This window comes from Marmota flaviventris, chromosome 4 (genome assembly GCF_047511675.1).
Source record: "Marmota flaviventris isolate mMarFla1 chromosome 4, mMarFla1.hap1, whole genome shotgun sequence".
In the NCBI taxonomy this organism is placed as follows: domain Eukaryota; kingdom Metazoa; phylum Chordata; class Mammalia; order Rodentia; family Sciuridae; genus Marmota; species Marmota flaviventris.
In genome coordinates, this window is record NC_092501.1 from 165,491,698 (window position 1) to 165,507,612 (window position 15,915).

The window sequence follows — 15,915 nt, forward strand, 5'->3', positions numbered from 1 at the left end:
TTTTGCAATGTGAAATGATACAATAAAACGTACAGATGGCCCTCCATTTGGTGAGTTCTGTACTCACAGATTCAACCAACCATGGGTTGAAAATAGTGGAAAAAAGTCTCATAAACGATGGCCGCGCACAGGCGCTTTCTCGCCGTTTCCCCTGAACCACAAAAGGACTGTCATACTGCCACAGGGGTGGCAGGTCATCGGTGGGTGCCGTGGAGCGTGGGGAGGGCCGTGGGGACGCCCTGTGAATACCAGGCCTTTAATGTGACGGACTCGAGTTCCACAGACTCGGGTATCCAAGGGGTCCTGGAGTCCATCCCCGTGGCTCTGAGGGACGGCTGTAGTACTGAAACCCAGACTCACTGTGGGAATCCGCCGGCCTGGCCCTCTCCAGGGTTGCCGGCAGCAGCAGCGAAGGCCAGACTGCGGTCTGGAGGGGGCCGAGGGGTGTTTGGGTCTCTGCATGGCCACGGAGAAGCTGTGTGCTCCTGGGAAAGCCACTCCCTTCCCTGGGGCATGTCCTTGCTCGGCCATGCTCTGGTTTGCATATGCAGTGTCCCCCGGAGGCTCCTGTTGAGGCTTGGTCCATGCAGAGGTGAGCCTGGAGGAAGTGACTGGTTGGGGGTCTCTGACCTCCTCAGTGGGTTCCTCCATGGATGACGTTAATAGAGGCAGTGGAGACCGTAGGGGGCAGGGTCCAGCTGGAGGAAGCAGGCCATGGGCTGCCCGTGGAGAGGGAGTCTTGTCCCTCACCCCTGGAGGCAGGTGACCATGGATTGGAACCCCGGGCCAAGATGACTCTTCCTCCTTCCAGGGGCTGACATCAGGCTCGCTGGCCACAGTGGTGACTTGTGGGCAAGCTGAGTGGCAAGGATGTATGTGACGTGCGTGTGCGGATGTGTGTGCGTGTCCCCAGGTGACAGCACGTGTGTGCAGGAGCTCGGCTACCTGGTCGCTCCCCCTTCCTGCAGAGCTGCGGGGCTCAGCCGGTCCTACCCGCAGCCCCCTCCAACCCACTCTCCGCCTCTCCGAGGCCGCTGCACCCCACAGTAGACTCTGCCTGTTTCACTTAAAAAGTGCCTTTAGAAAATAAAGTGCTTTTTAAAAAGCCACCAAGACTTTGGGGGCTGTGTCCCTCGTTTTCCTTGGAAGTCGTGTCTGCGCACGGCAAGGAGCCTCATGGGGAGATGTGCTCCACGCTCACTGCCGTTCCCCCGCGTCCTTCCCAGTGGCCTCTGTCCCTCAGTCCAGTGAGGACATGATAAAGCCGTGGGCGCCCAGCAGAAGCCAATGGAGAGCTTCCTAGTTCTGCAGTCCTGCCCTGGCACCTGGGAGTCTGCCGAGGGGGAGAAGACCTGGAACTTACTGTTCCCCCGGTGAAACGGGACGAGGACGTGTCCCTCTCGGGTTCCTCACATGCCCAGGCAAACTGACCCTGGGAAGCCTGAGGAAAGAGGCAGCCACACCCTCGCGGGGGTCCTGGGGACCACTGGCGGATGAGGCAGGGGGTCTTGGGGGCCAGGGGGGCCCTGTCGCTGGCTCGAGGAAGGGTCGTGGCTGGGAGGCCTCGCGGAGCAGGAGTGGCACCGGGGAGAGGCTCTTGGGGACCAGACCTAGGCGAGCCGGCCCTTCTGCCCCATGGGGCTTGCCCGGTGCCTCCCGAGGTGTTGAGGATCACACTAGCTCTGCCCGGGGCCCTCACGGTGCCGTCTGACCAGGCCTGCAGCTCAGGCGCCCTTGCCCTGTCTCTCTTGGATGAGTGCCCAAGGCCTTTGGGACAGCCCTTGGTCATCCTTCAGCTGTGGCCTGCCGTGACGCACCTGGGTCCCTCCTCTGCTGGCGAAGTCTCGGTGTGTCCTCCGCCTGTGACCCTCAGGAGGTCCTCGCCTGGGCCTACACCTCCTTTGTTTGGCTTGACAGGAACACGGCCGATGCCTACGAATCGCTCTCTCTCCTGGGAGTCCCCCAGGTTGCAAGATGCCTGTTCTGGGGGACCACCAGCTGAACTCTGGGGGAAGAGGTCCCCAGGACCCACCCCGAGAACCACTGTGACCAGGAAGGATCACGAGGGAGCACACTTATGAGGTGCCTCTTTCTCGCCCTGGTGCGTTGAAAGCTCCCACGCTCCGTGTCAGCACAGAGCGGAGTGGCACCCTCTCAGATGCTGCGTGCGCGCGAGTTCTATCAATAACAGAAATGCTGGGAAGGCTCCTTGGTCCTGTGTGTAGGGCGTGACTTGCTGCCCGCTTCCCGGTCTTGGGGTCGCACCTGTGGCTGGGGTGGCTCCTGACGATCAGCCAGGAGGCGGTGCTGTGGGTGGTGACAGAAAAGGCAGACCATCTCCAGGATAGGTCCAGGACTCTCCCGCCCTCATGGACAGCTCGTGCCTTCCCTTATGGACTCACTCCACCCCTCTGACCTTTATCCTGGTTGGCTCCTGTGCAGTATATAAGTTGTGAGTACTTCCTCAGTAAACGAGATCCTGCTTCGGTCTCCCTGGCGAGTCTGATTGTCCTCCAGCGAGGGAGGGACCTTTACCTTTCTTGGCTCGTCCTGGTCGGGCATGCTTTCCCCGAGGGACACGAAGAAAGTATCGGCGAGCCAAGCCAAGCGAGTTTCGGGGTAAGGGTGTCCCTGTAAAGGGGGGGCAACCTCACACTCAGCATGCTGAGGGGGAGGAGGAGGGAGAAGTCTGCGAGAGGGAGCCAAGCCGGGAGCCAAGCCGGCCGTCTGGAGGCCCACCCTGCGCCCCGCCCGCGCCTGGACATCTGCGTCCCCTGGCCCGTCCCACTCCACCCTCGGGCATTGGGCCACCTGGGACCACACAGAAGAGTTGGTGAGGAAGAGGGAGATTGTCTGCCCTCAAAGCCTGTTTCTCCCCTGGCCCTCACCTCCTGGGACACATGGTGGATGGCCAGGACGGAGAGCGGCCTCCGCCGTATTGTCACCCCCCCATGGAAATTCTCCGCCATCTTGTGACTACTGAAAAGTTAGGAGATATGGAGCGTACCTGGTGCCTGGGGTGGGAAGAAACCAGAGGAGCTAATCCTGTGAGTAAAAGGAGGGACTGAGGGACTCCCAGCAGCTGCCGAAGCCCTTTTGCTTTGGGGAACTCCCTCCTTCCTTCCCTGCACGGTAAGGATTACTCCACTCTGTCTAGCAGTGATTGTTTCTTGGGAAAGATGTTGGCTGAATGTGTGTCTAAAAGATGGCCTTAGGCACGAGGCTTCTGCTCAGAATAGCAGTTTTCCCTGCTCCTTCCAGACCTCAGCCAGGACTTGAGTTAAAATATAAATGGGAGAAGCCTGCAAGCTCAGTAGGAGACTGATCTGAGGATCAAGGGAAAAAAAAGGGTGGGGGGTGGGTAAAGTTGTCTCAAACTAGATTAAACCAAGAAGTAAATTGTACGGTATTTACTAATTACTGGCTAATCATTTTTTCTAGGACCCTTGCGTTTTCTTAGATTCTGCATTTTTTTGAGCTCATGATTTTGATCTTACAGATCTAGGTTAAAGTTTTTCTGACCAGTTCTATTTTTTATCAGCCGTGGAGTTTTTAAACATTGCAATGGAGATTTTACCTGTGAAAAGCTACAAGGCCTTTACTCTTGTGTTATGTGTGCACGCTTGTGTTATGTGTTGTATGTCTGTGTGTGCGTGTGTCCATATGTCATACACATGGGATGAAGATTGGCAGATATATGAGGAGCACTCATGAAAAATTAAAAAAAAAATGGATCCAAATATGTAATTTCTTTAAAAGCTAAATTTGGTTAATATAAAAACATCAATGTAATTGTGATGCTATTAATGTGTTCATATCTTTCAGGTATACGGTGTGTAAGGTAGAAGCTTTAAAAGAGCATTATATCAATCTGGTGTTCTAAAGTTGTATATGGTAATTTTAGGCTTAAAAAACATATTGGAGATTTATTTATGTCATTTGATGTTCTATGGCGGGACCTGCTATCGGTGGGATGTGTAAAGTATTGTGTTGCTTTTTGCACTGAGGGGTGATTCTTTGATTGTGAAAAGGAAAAGGCATTCTGGACGCTTTGCCTGGTTGTGACCGCACTCCTCATTGTCTCCCTCGTGGCATTCATTGTGCCCACGGGGATGGGAACTGGACTTGCTGGCCTCAGTGCACCATGTTGTCAGCACTACCTGCAATCTCAACTCGACACCTTGGCTGCGGTAGTCCTCCAAACCTGCTTACCGCTGGAGAAGGAGGACTAGGTCTGTTCCTACAGGAGGAGTGCTGTTTCTACTGGGCTCCTCCAGTTTCTCAAGGATCCAGCCAGAGCTGTTCAACTGATGGTGGTCCGGCAGCAATACGCCGTCTTACAAGATACTGACTGTGAACCCTTTGAGGTTGGCCACGGCCCCTACCGGGATGTACAGATGTAAGCCGGGAGCAGAGCCATCTCCCTTCCTTGAGGCTTCCCATTGGGCCTGATCAGGCCCTGCAGGTAGGATTGTCCGAAGAGCTAGAGTGGTAGTCAATGACGGGTAAGATCCCCAGAGGGGGACAACCTAAGACAGGCACACTCTCGAGTAAGGCAAACACCTGCTAATAAAACAAAAAGGGGGAGATGTAGGGCGTGGCTTGCTGCCCGCTTCCTGGTCTTGGGGCCGCACACGTGGCTGGGATGGCTCCTGGCCATCAGCCAGGAGGCGGTGCTGTGGGTGGTGACGGAGAAGGTGGACCACTTCCAGGATAGGTCCAGGACTCTCCCGCCCTCATGGACAGCTCGTGCCTTCCCTTGTGGACTATGGGATGGGTGTACACATGAACTCACTCCACTCCTCTGACCTTTATCCTGATTGGCTCCTGTGCAGTGTATAAGCTGTGTGTACTTCCTCAGTAAACGAGATCCTGCTTCGCTCTCCCTGGTGCGTCTGTCCTCTGGTGAGGGAGGGCTGGGTGCGGGCAGCCAGTCGACCTTCACCTTTCTTGGCTCGTCCTGGTCGGGGCGTGCTTTCCCCGCTTCTCCTGCTGGTCAGGAGGAGACGGGGGGCTAAAAACCCCGACACCTGTGCTCTGTACCCCTTTGTGGAAGATGGATGGCAAGCTGTGCTTCCCTCGGTGTTAGTCAGCTTCCCTTACAACAACAAAACACCTGAGATGGTTAATTTATAAAGAGAAAAGGTTTATTCTGGCTCACAGTTTTGGAGATTCCAGTCTAAGCCCAGGCTGACTTATTCCTTTGGGCATCTCATAGAGGTGCCAGATGGCAATGGTGGGGAGCCCTAGCAGAGCAAATGGCTTACTTTGGCCAGAAAGCTGAAGAGGAAGAGACCAGGGTCCCATGATCCCCTTCAAGGGCACGCCCCAATGGCCTAAAAACCTTCCCTTAGGCTCCACCTCTTAAAGGTCCACTGCCTCCCAATAGCTCCCTTTATGGAGAAACGCCACAACGTCCCCCTCTGGGGACCCCAGCCATATTACCCCACTCTGTTGTGAGCACACATCTAGAAATACTAATTGTCAATGGTTGCAAAGGACTTAATTGCTGAAATATCATAAATATTGGCATTTTAAGATTAAAACATTGCATGTCCAGTACAATGTAAACACCATGACAATTTACTAGTCACTATCATCCACTTAAAAATACCTACAAACAAGCTCTTCCAAACAGACAAATTTGACCCTGTTCCCTTTGCCATTACATTTTGCCCTCAGTTTTATCTTCATGCAATATTTAATGTAGGATCTGAAATATTTCTTGACCCCCAATTATATTTTCCTGCAATTAAAATACTTGTGTGTTGGATACTAATTTTACTGACGGTACCATGAGTTACCACCCCCATCTGAGTTGGTATGTGATTTAATTGTGGGTAACTGGCCCACATAATCGCTAGGCAGAGGAAGTAGGACGTTCTCAGACGTGGTCGCTCTCAGCACGTTGATATTGCTGTTTTGTGGGGGCTTCACTGGAAACACCTCCTGGCACTCACTGGTGCTTTGGCTGTGTCCTGGGGTTGCCTGCGTCTGGGCGGGAACTGTGGCATGCCAGGGAGGAGCAGGCACGGGGGAGAAAGGAGGTTGTGAACTGGGGGAGTGGAGGGGAGAGCGGGGAGCTCCTGGGCCTCCCTGACCGCAGGATCACCTTCAGGCAGGTCAGGTTTTGGAAAAAATACACAAATAACCTGATTTTCTTAAAGGTCCCTGTGCCTGTGTGTGCGGTGGGAAGTGATGCTCCCAGAGGACAGCAAAGGCTCTCTCAGGGGCCACCAGGCAGAATCTGCTCTCAAGCATCAGCAGGTCTGAGGACCAGCGTTCACAGAGAAGCTTCTGGAATGTGAGGACTGTCTGCTGTGTGTGGCTCAGGGCACCTGAGCCTCCCACTCTAAAGCGCCTGGGTACCCTGTGAGAGCCTGGTGCTGGAGCCAGCAAGGGAGAGGAAGGGGACGGAGTCTGGGTGCTGCTCTCCTGGGGGTGCTGCAGGAGCAGGCCCAGGAGGGCTCTGGCCGTGATGGGGCGGCTGCCGGCCCCAGGGCAGGGCCACTCCTGCTTCCTTCTTTGTGGGTCCTGAGTGCTGCTGCTTGTGAACAGCGGTGCCCGATGCCCGTTTCCAACTCCGTCTCTCAGACAGAGGGAGTCAGGACCGTGGCTTGGCCTCTCTTCATGCTCAGGCTAGATCCCAGGTCTGCAGCACGGAAGCAGGGCCACAGGCCCCCCGAGGCCGAGCTTCCTTCAGACCGGAAACCCCGAATCCCAAACTTTAAAGTCTTGGTGTGGATGACAGGACCCGGGGAACAGCACAGCACGGGAGGGCCTCGCGCATCGAGGAGCCCCCGCCTGCTCCCCGCATGGCGGGCAGAGGCCCTCGGGTGCTGGAGGACCTGCTGCTCAACAGCCTCCCCCGCTCCCTGCTCCCGCCCTTCCTGCCCTTTCCTCTCGTCCTGAGTGGCCTCCCCAGGCATGGGCCTGACTAGTGGTACAGTCTGAGCCAGGGTGTCTGAGGCAGGACCAGTCCCTGCCACCAGAGACCCGCCCCCTGCCCCTCCCCTGTCGATGGGCATTCCTGTGGCCCAGGTTCACTCCCAGCTCTTGGGCTGGACACTAGCTCACAAGTGGCTCTGTCTGCCTGCAAGGTCTGGGAGGCAGGTGGAGGTCCCCCCTGGGTCTGCGGCTCCGGCAGGGACATCGGTTCTGAGCTCTCACTTGGAGCCTGGTCCTTATATTTTCTCCCTGATTTGGCCTGCAAATGAGGCCTCTGGCTCCCGGGAGGAAGATGGAGGCCAACAGTAGCGATCTGGGCAGCCATGAAAGGGAAAGAGAGGGAGTTTGGGAAGGGTTCTTCCCCCATCAGAACACTCAGGCGGCAGGACAGCGAGATTCTGGCTTCACAAGGCTGGATTCAGAAAGCAGTGAAGGGGCTGCATTTTGCTGTAAGGGGCCTAATGACCTGAAGAATAAGTGGAGCCCAAGCGTCCTTTGCAGGTCGCCGGCTTTTGCTACACTGGGGATGCCATCTCTTACCCACCCAGTCCTTCTTTCTGTTAAAGAGCCCCATCTCCCAGATGCCCGACAGTTGTAATCGTCAAACCAACACACAGCCTCCCTGATTGTCGGCAAAACTGAGCTTAGTGGCTAGTCAGGCCAACACAAGCCCAGGGCACAAACTCTCAAAGCCACCTCTGAAAGCAGGATGGAAGACGACACGTGGACTCCGATAATCTCATAAGTAAGCACCTTCAATCACAAATCGAAGTCTTCCCCACTGGCCTAAGTCCTCCTTCTTGATGGCAGACAACAGTTTCCAGAAGAGCCATCCTCTCCAGCCCTTCCAATCTGTAGAAGGAAAGTCAGATCCCAAGAGAAGCCCCCTGCCCTTTCCCAGGCCCCACTGTGGTTGGGGGCTGCGGGCCTGGTCTCGTCACAGAGTTTTGGTAGATGGCAAGACGGCCGCAGTGCTTTCCCACCAAGAGTGGCTCTGTCTCTAGTCCTCGCGTCCCAGGCAGCTAAAGAATGTGGTGGGAGTGTTACTGTCCTGCTCTGAGCCCAGTCCAAAGAGGCCTTGTGTCTTCCTCCCTACCTGGAGACTGAACCAGCTGCCCGCCGGCCGCCCTCAGCTGCTGTCCGCTGACCGTGCCCCAGAGTCCACTGAGGGCAACGCGTGACCTGGCTGGGCGGCGTGTGCACGACTGCTCTCAGACGCATGAGCTGAATCAGCTGCTGAGTCGTGTGCTGGTTTCTCAGGCCGCAAAAGTGTCACCTTCTCTACTTCCTGACTCATTCCAGGGCCACAGTCAAGGGCAGTTGAATCAGTTGTTGGAACAAGGAGAGCTCTCCTGAGTGGGTTGGTCCACACCACCCTCCCCACGTTGCCAAGCCCCAGCTCTGCTGCCACACTTCCTGGGACCGGTGGTCAACAGCCGGATGGGCAGCACCCCACACGTCTGGGCTCTCAGAGCCCGTGTGGCACAATGTCCTTGTCATCTGGTGATCGGTGCCACACCATGCGGCTGTTGAACACTTTAATCCTTCAACTCAGGAAGTCTGCAGGGTGGGCTGGGCAGGGTCGTGCTGGGGTCACAGACACTGCGGGTGCACCCCAGGCCCCCTCTCTCCCTGGGTCTTGCCCAGCTCACCCAGAGGCCAGCTGGGGAAGGGCCTCTTTCTGCGAGGGCTGAGGTGCTGGCCTGTTTGGTTCAGGCCTGCTGCCCGGGTGTGATTATGAGGAGGCCCTCTCCATTCTCTAACACGCCCCAGCCTGGACACGAAGGCCGTGGTCCCCACAGCTCCAGAGGAGCCCCTCACATTTCCTGGGGCCAGAGGGGGGCTTCTTAGGGGACCTGGAGCTGGGAGGCGAGATGGAGTCAGGCCACTGAAGTGCAGGCAGCCAGGGGGCCTGGGGCTGCTAGTTCCCCGTCACACAGTGGGTACAGTCTTGTGGGTCAGCTGAGGGCTCTGCAGAATCCACTGTGACCCCACTGAATGGACGGCAGGGAGGGAGCCTGGCCTGGAAGGCTTCAGTGAGGAGAAGCTCCGGGGTGCAGAGGCCGCCTCCCCCAGCCTGCTGGGGCCCGCTGCATGGTCAGCGCTGTGGGTCCTGGCAGGACGCAGACCTCCCCTCCGGCAGCCTCTGCACCTCCAGGGAGCACTTAGCGTGGCCTTCCTGAGCCAGCTCCTCCTCCCTCCTCTTCACTCCCCTTTTCTTTAGACTCCCCCTCCCCCGACAGCTACTCTCTCCTACATTGTGAATGGACTTTCTGCCACTTAACCCTGACACCGTGGCGTCCCATAAAGACCCTCAGCAGTATCTGTTTCCTTGCTTCGACTGGGAGCACAGAAGCCATCCTGGCACTTCCTAAGCTGTGTGTGTACGTGTGTCTGTCTGTCTGTCTGTCTGTGTGCATGTTGTCATCTTTAGATTTCTTTTCTAGATTTTTCTATTCTCATTTCCTCAGTGAGAGAACCTGACGTACTAAGTGATCACCTTCGGATTGATTTGTCCCCTGACGTAAGGAGATTCTAAGACTTGGATGTGATGCCAGCTGCCAAGTGATTGGGCCTGACATTCGTGTTTCTGGAGGTCGGCGGAGCCCCCAAGAGTGGGAGGCTGCAGGGCGGTGGAGAAGCCAACTGCTGCCGTGGAAACAGATGCAAACAGTAGGGAACTGAAGGTGGCCCAGCGGGAATCCGTCCCTGGGCCGGGAGGTGCGCGAGCCTGTGGGAGACCCCGGGCATAATTTCACCCTTGAGAGCGGCGGCCTGGTTCAGGACGAGCCGCAGTCCTGTGGCCCGGCTCCTCCGCCGTACACCCTGCGAGGGAAAGACCTGCCGCCTGGCCAGAAGCAGGTGATGCTGCCTGAAGCACAGAGAGGCCACTGGTCAAGGACAGGTCCCACTGCAGCCCCTGAATGGAGGAGGGAGTCCTGGGAACGGCTTGCCTGCGCCTCACTGGACACCCCCAATCATGGAACCCTTGCAGCAGTGGGGTCAGAGCTTCCCATGGGGAACACTGCCAGGCGGGGGGTCATGCCCAGGAGCGCACCTCCCACCCCTGCCGCCCAACCTTGCAGCGCATGCACCCCCATGGGCCCAGCTGCACTCTTGAATATCAGCCCTAATGTAGCGTTTCCCAAGTCCCAAGCCATTCCACAAGGGTCAGCGGAGGCCCTGAACCCGACCCTGAAAGAAGAGCTGCTGGTCTGGGATCCGGAACTCCAGGCTGGAGTCTGGGACGGGAGGGTGTTGTGGGTGAGCCCCTGAGCCTGTGGGGTGCGCACTGACTCCTGGTCAGCGTCTGAACAGGGCGGCAGGTGCAGCCGGACTCCGTCCTCTGTCGGGAACTCAGGACGGCCTGAGAAGACGGGGCCGTTCCTGCCCACCCCCAGAGCAGTTTCACTTGGCCAAGATGAGAACGTTCTGCTGGAACCCAGAAGGGGTTTACACGAAGTCTCCTGAAGGACGCAGGCTGCAGGCTCACTGTCTTCCTGGGGTGTCAGAGCAGGGGAGGCGAGTAGAGCTCCTGCCACCTGCATTCTCACTGAGCGGGGAGCCCACGGCTGCGGGGTGGGGCCGGCCCTCCTGCTCGGGCAGCTGGGGAGGGCAGAAGCACATGTCCCCTGTGGAGATCACAGGCCTCTGGATGATAAATGGAAACAGGTGGAACACCATGAAAGGGGACAAGGGAAGCAGGAGGGAGTTCGCGTGGCTGTGTCTCCAGTGTTCTTCCCGCAGTCACGGGCACAGGTGAGACGGAGCTTCTCCTGTGTCTCCAGGGTCCAGAGAAGCTGCCCCATGACACCAGGGGGCTCAGGGGAGAGCCTGCAGGCAGCTGCTGACTCCAGGAAGGGTGTACGCTGCACTGTGTCGGAGAGGGAAGGAGAGCGGGCCACCCCAGGACGGGTTCTGCTATTAGGACAGGACAGGAGAGCAGGCCACCCCAGGACAGGCTGTGAGTCTGTGTAGGAGAGGACAGGGGAGCAGGCCACCCCAGGACGGGCTGTGTGTCTGTGTAGGAGAGGGAAGGGGAGCAGACCACCCCAGGACGGGCTCTGTGTGTCTGTGTAGGAGAGGGAAGGGGAGCAGGCCACCCCAGGACAGGCTGTGTGTCTGTGTAGGAGAGGACAGGGGAGCAGGCCACCCCAGGACGGGCTCTGTGTGTCTGTGTAGGAGAGGACAGGGGAGCAGGCCACCCCAGGACAGGCTGTGTGTCTGTGTAGGAGAGGACAGGGGAGCAGGCCACCCCAGGACGGGCTCTGTGTGTCTGTGTAGGAGAGGGAAGGGGAGCAGGCCACCCCAGGACGGGCTCTGTGTGTCTGTGTAGGAGAGGACAGGGGAGCGGGCCACCCCGGGACGGGCTCTGTGTGTCTGTGTAGGAGAGGACAGGAGAGCAGGCCACCCCGGGACGGGCTGTGTGTCTGTGTAGGAGAGGACAGGAGAGCAGGCCACCCCGGGACGGGCTGTGTGTCTGTGTAGGAGAGGACAGGGGAGCGGGCCACCCCAGGACGGGCTCTGTGTGTCTGTGTAGGAGAGGACAGGAGAGCAGGCCACCCCGGGACGGGCTGTGTGTCTGTGTAGGAGAGGACAGGGGAGTGGGCCACCCCAGGACGGGCTCTGTGTGTCTGTGTAGGAGAGGACAGGGGAGCAGGCCACCCCAGGACGGGCTGTGTGTCTGTGTAGGAGAGGACAGGGGAGCAGGCCACCCCGGGACAGGCTGTGTGTCTGTGTAGGAGAGGACAGGAGAGCAGGCCACCCCGGGACAGGCTGTGTGTCTGTGTAGGAGAGGGAAGGGGAGCAGGCCACCCCAGGACGGGCTGTGTGTCTGTGTAGGAGAGGACAGGGGAGCAGGCCACCCCAGGACGGGCTGTGTGTCTGTGTAGGAGAGGACAGGGGAGCAGGCCACCCCAGGACGGGCTGTGTGTCTGTGTAGGAGAGGACAGGGGAGCAGGCCACCCCAGGACGGGCTGTGTGTCTGTGTAGGAGTGGGTAGGGGAGCAGGCCACCCCAGGACAGGCTGTGTGTCTGTGTAGGAGAGGACAGGGGAGCAGGCCACCCCAGGACAGGCTGTGTGTCTGTGTAGGAGAGGGAAGGGGAGCAGGCCACCCCAGGACAGGCTGTGTGTCTGTGTAGGAGAGGACAGGGGAGCGGGCCACCCCAGGATGGGCTGTGTGTCTGTGTAGGAGAGGACAGGGGAGCAGGCCACCCCAGGACAGGCTGTGTGTCTGTGTAGGAGAGGACAGGGGAGCAGGCCACCCCAGGACGGGTTCTGTGTGTCTGTGTAGGAGAGGGAAGGGGAGCAGGCCACCCCGGGATGGGCTCTGCTGTCTCTTGGGAGCATGAGACTCCCCCACCTCCTTGTCACCTTGGCTGTCACTTGTGCAAAGCCTGGGTTTCATGAGACCTAGTCTCCTGTGGTGTTGAAGTTTATGATCTGAGAGTGATGAGAGGGTCTGAAACCCGGAGGGTCAGACCAACTTTCTGGAACCCAAGTTGCGTCCTTCTTGATCTCGAGGGTGGACGGGATCGCCTACCGGTGAAGTCTTCTTGTTGCACAGGGTCTCTGTGTCTTTCTTCCACCCTCAGGAGGTAGACGTGGTCTTCAGGCTCCGGGTGTTGAATGGTAGTCCAGCGTCAGGTTGCTTGAGAATGGAGGTGCGTCTCGTGACTTTAAAGGTCTCTTTTTTGTTTTGTCCTGTTTCCGGTAGACGTACCATACAGCACCCGAGTTCATGATCTCTCACGGTCATATTGACTGAGCATCAGCCTCTGTCGACATGGGAGCCAACACTCAGGTTTATCTGTGCCAGGTCCCTCACTGGTCCACGACGTCTGAGGCCGTCTCGTTCTCACATTTCTGTTGTGCCCTATTGTGTGGTTGGCACTGGGAATCCAAAGACAAGTCCAGGTGGTCCTGGCACTGGGAGCCCGGTCTGGGAGGCCCAGCACGTGGTCTCACAGAGACCCTGGCCCGCCGACCCTACAATCCAACTATTTTGAAGCCTCTTTGGGCTTCTGGAAGAAACCCACCTGTAGAAAACTTTCGCTATGTTTTCGAGGTTCCTTTTGCATTTATCTTCAGCATAAAATAATTGCGGGGGAGCGTTTTTCCTATTTTGTGCATTCTTTTGTCCCATGAAGTTCTGACCTTTAAAGGCTGAGGATACCCTCTTAGGGATCCTCTGGGGTAATGATTTAGAAAAGCAGACTTGCAGGGCTCTACAACAAGGTCCAACCCTGCCCACGCAGGCAAGCCCCCGGGCCTCTACTGCTCATACGTGCCCTGGTGACGGCAAACTCAGGTCCCAGGGCACGTGCTAGGAGTAGACCCCCGGGGTGGGCCCCTGGTCCCCAGCTCCCGGCCCCAGTGACACCGGCAGCTGACCTCAGCTACCTGAGATGGATGCTGTTCTGGTGAGGCTCTGTTCCCCAGCCTGGGGAGTGGGCTTCCCTTCCCATGGTCCACCCACCCTTTGTGCAGCCGAGCACCTCACCTGGCCCCCAAACGCAGGCCGTGCACCCCCCGGTGTGTGCGCCCCTGTGCTCGCTGAGCGGTGGTACAGCTGAGAAGCAGGGGTGCCAGCGGGTGCCCTGCCCTCAGGGCCTCACCTCTGCTGCACCTGGTGCTCTAGGGCTGCAGGAACAGTGCCTCCCCCGAGGGGTTCGCCCGGCGACATCTGTTTTCTCACAGTTTGGGAGGTTGGGTGTCCATGGTCACCGGGCCGGCTGATGGGCTCCTGGCACGGCCTCATCCTGGCCTGAAGACGGCCATCTTTCACTGTGTCTGTGCGCAGTGGACATCCTCCTCTGTACAGCCTCAGACCCGGGGGGGGGGGTCAGGACACACCTATGACCTCTGACCCTACCTACCTTTCAATGCAGTCACCCTGGACTTAGGGCTTCAGCTGGACTTCAGTCCAGCACAGCTTGCTAGACACGGCGGCCTTACGTTCACAAGGCTGACCCTGGCTATTCGTGGTTCCAGTATCCGTGCTGCTGCCTAACGGCCAGCATTCATTTGTGACCTCAGGTTCGATCCTTGCGGAGCTCCTGTGTCTGCTTGCAGATGTGCTCAGGGTGGAGAACAGGGACTGCTGGCCGTGTCTGTCCAGCTGGGGTGACACGGGACGCTGCAGCCTGCAGCTCTGGAAGCCATGTCCTTTTCAGTCTCCTGAGTGCCACATTTTTTCTTTTCCATTTTTTTTTTTTTTGTGCTTTTTGCTGATTTCCTACATCAGGTGGCCCCGACCACAGTGCTGAGGCACCCTCCTGTGTCCTGAGGGCAAGGCCAGGGTGTGCCTCGTGGAGCAAGTCTGCACAACGTGAGTTCATTCAGACGTGGCTACGGTGCTTTTGGCTCTGAGCGGAGTTAACGAACCACAGGGTGCCTTGAGGTAGGAGTCAAGGCTACCTGGCAGCAGTTGGCACAAACGCTGTGACAAGGGACTCTCCTGGACAAGGGCTGGCGTTTGCTAGCTCAGTTCTGACGGTGACGTAAGAACATCAGTGCCCTGAGTACTGCACCCTAGGCCTGTCCGCTGTTGAGTGACCGGGTTGGGTGTGGGGAGCACCGGGACCCTGGGTGAACTACGCACTAGCCGTTGGCTTGGGTGGCCACGCAGGAGCTGAGCCCTGGAATATCCAGAGCGTCCTGATGCTTGATGGAACTTACCTTTTAAAAAACATTAGTCGTGCCGTTGTTGACACCTGGAGCTAGTGGTCATGAAGCAGGGGTTCCTGAGCTGTGGCAAGGGGAGGCCACCAAAGGTGGTGTCCCAGCTGGGACTTGTCGTCTTCAGGGGCCGCAGAGCCACGAGCATACCTGCTCACTGAGCAGGCCTGAGCTGCACGTGGCAGCCTGAGACCCCCAGGAGCCTCGGGTGCACCTGGGCCCCGTGCCCGGCTGTCGGGGCCGAGGCAGGCATAGGCTTGAGCTGGGCCAGCCTGGCCTGGGGTGTGCGTCTCCTGAGAGAGACACGCAGCCACTCGGCGCCAGCACAGCCTGGACGGCAGCGCTCGCCTCCACACAGCGAGGCTCGTTTGGAGCGAGGGGCGGCAGACGCCTGGCAGAGGGAGAGCGGGCACCCGAGGCCGTCTGTCCGGCCCTGAGTGAGGGCGCCGCTGCTTGCAGCTTTGCTCGGTGAGTTTCTTCTTGAATACACGCGTTACCATGGAGCTCCAAAGATCACAAATTCTTCACTTCTGGGTCCCAACCGGGCCTCATTAAGGAGTCGGGGAGGACTGGCGCCTGCCACATGGATTGAGGGTCCTCAGCCCAGGCTGGCCGACAGGCCCCTCTGCCCTGGAGAGGCCAGGCCACCGAGCACCGTGTCATTATGCTGCAGACCCTATTTGCACAATGCCAAGCGCAGGTTTCTCTGGCAACCCGGGAGCTGAGCCGTTATTGCTCAGAGCTGTAATGGAAGGAGGAGTGGCGAGCACGCAGTGAGAGCATTTCCACAACAGCCACCTGGGCCACTTAGACCCTCCCCGCGCTGTCCTCTGGGAAGGCCAACCAGCCTGAGGCGCCCCCAGGTGCCAGGGTGAGCGGCCGTTGGGGCCATTGTTCACAGCTGCAGGCTTTTCTCACTTCAAAAACGGGACGACCCACCATGTTCCCATGTGCGGGAAGGAGTCTCAGAGCCCAGGTGAGCCTGGTGCTCGGTGTGACCGTGAAGCCGGGCAGCGGCCACCCAGCCCTGGCTCTGCCGCGTGCGGTGTGCAGTGATAATTCCTGCGTGAACTTTGTCCCCGGGTGTGTGTTTTTGGAGCAAGCTGGGTGACATTCAGCCTCCACATTCATTTTTATGATAATTCCGAGCAAATTGTGGAGCAATAAACTCTTCAAGCCTGTCTTCCTTGTGAAAGCCACGAATCAATCAGCTGTGGGCTTTTGGGGGGCTTTTCAATGTATGGTGATCATTTAGATTTGACGTGCATTGTGAGACCTTAGCTTGC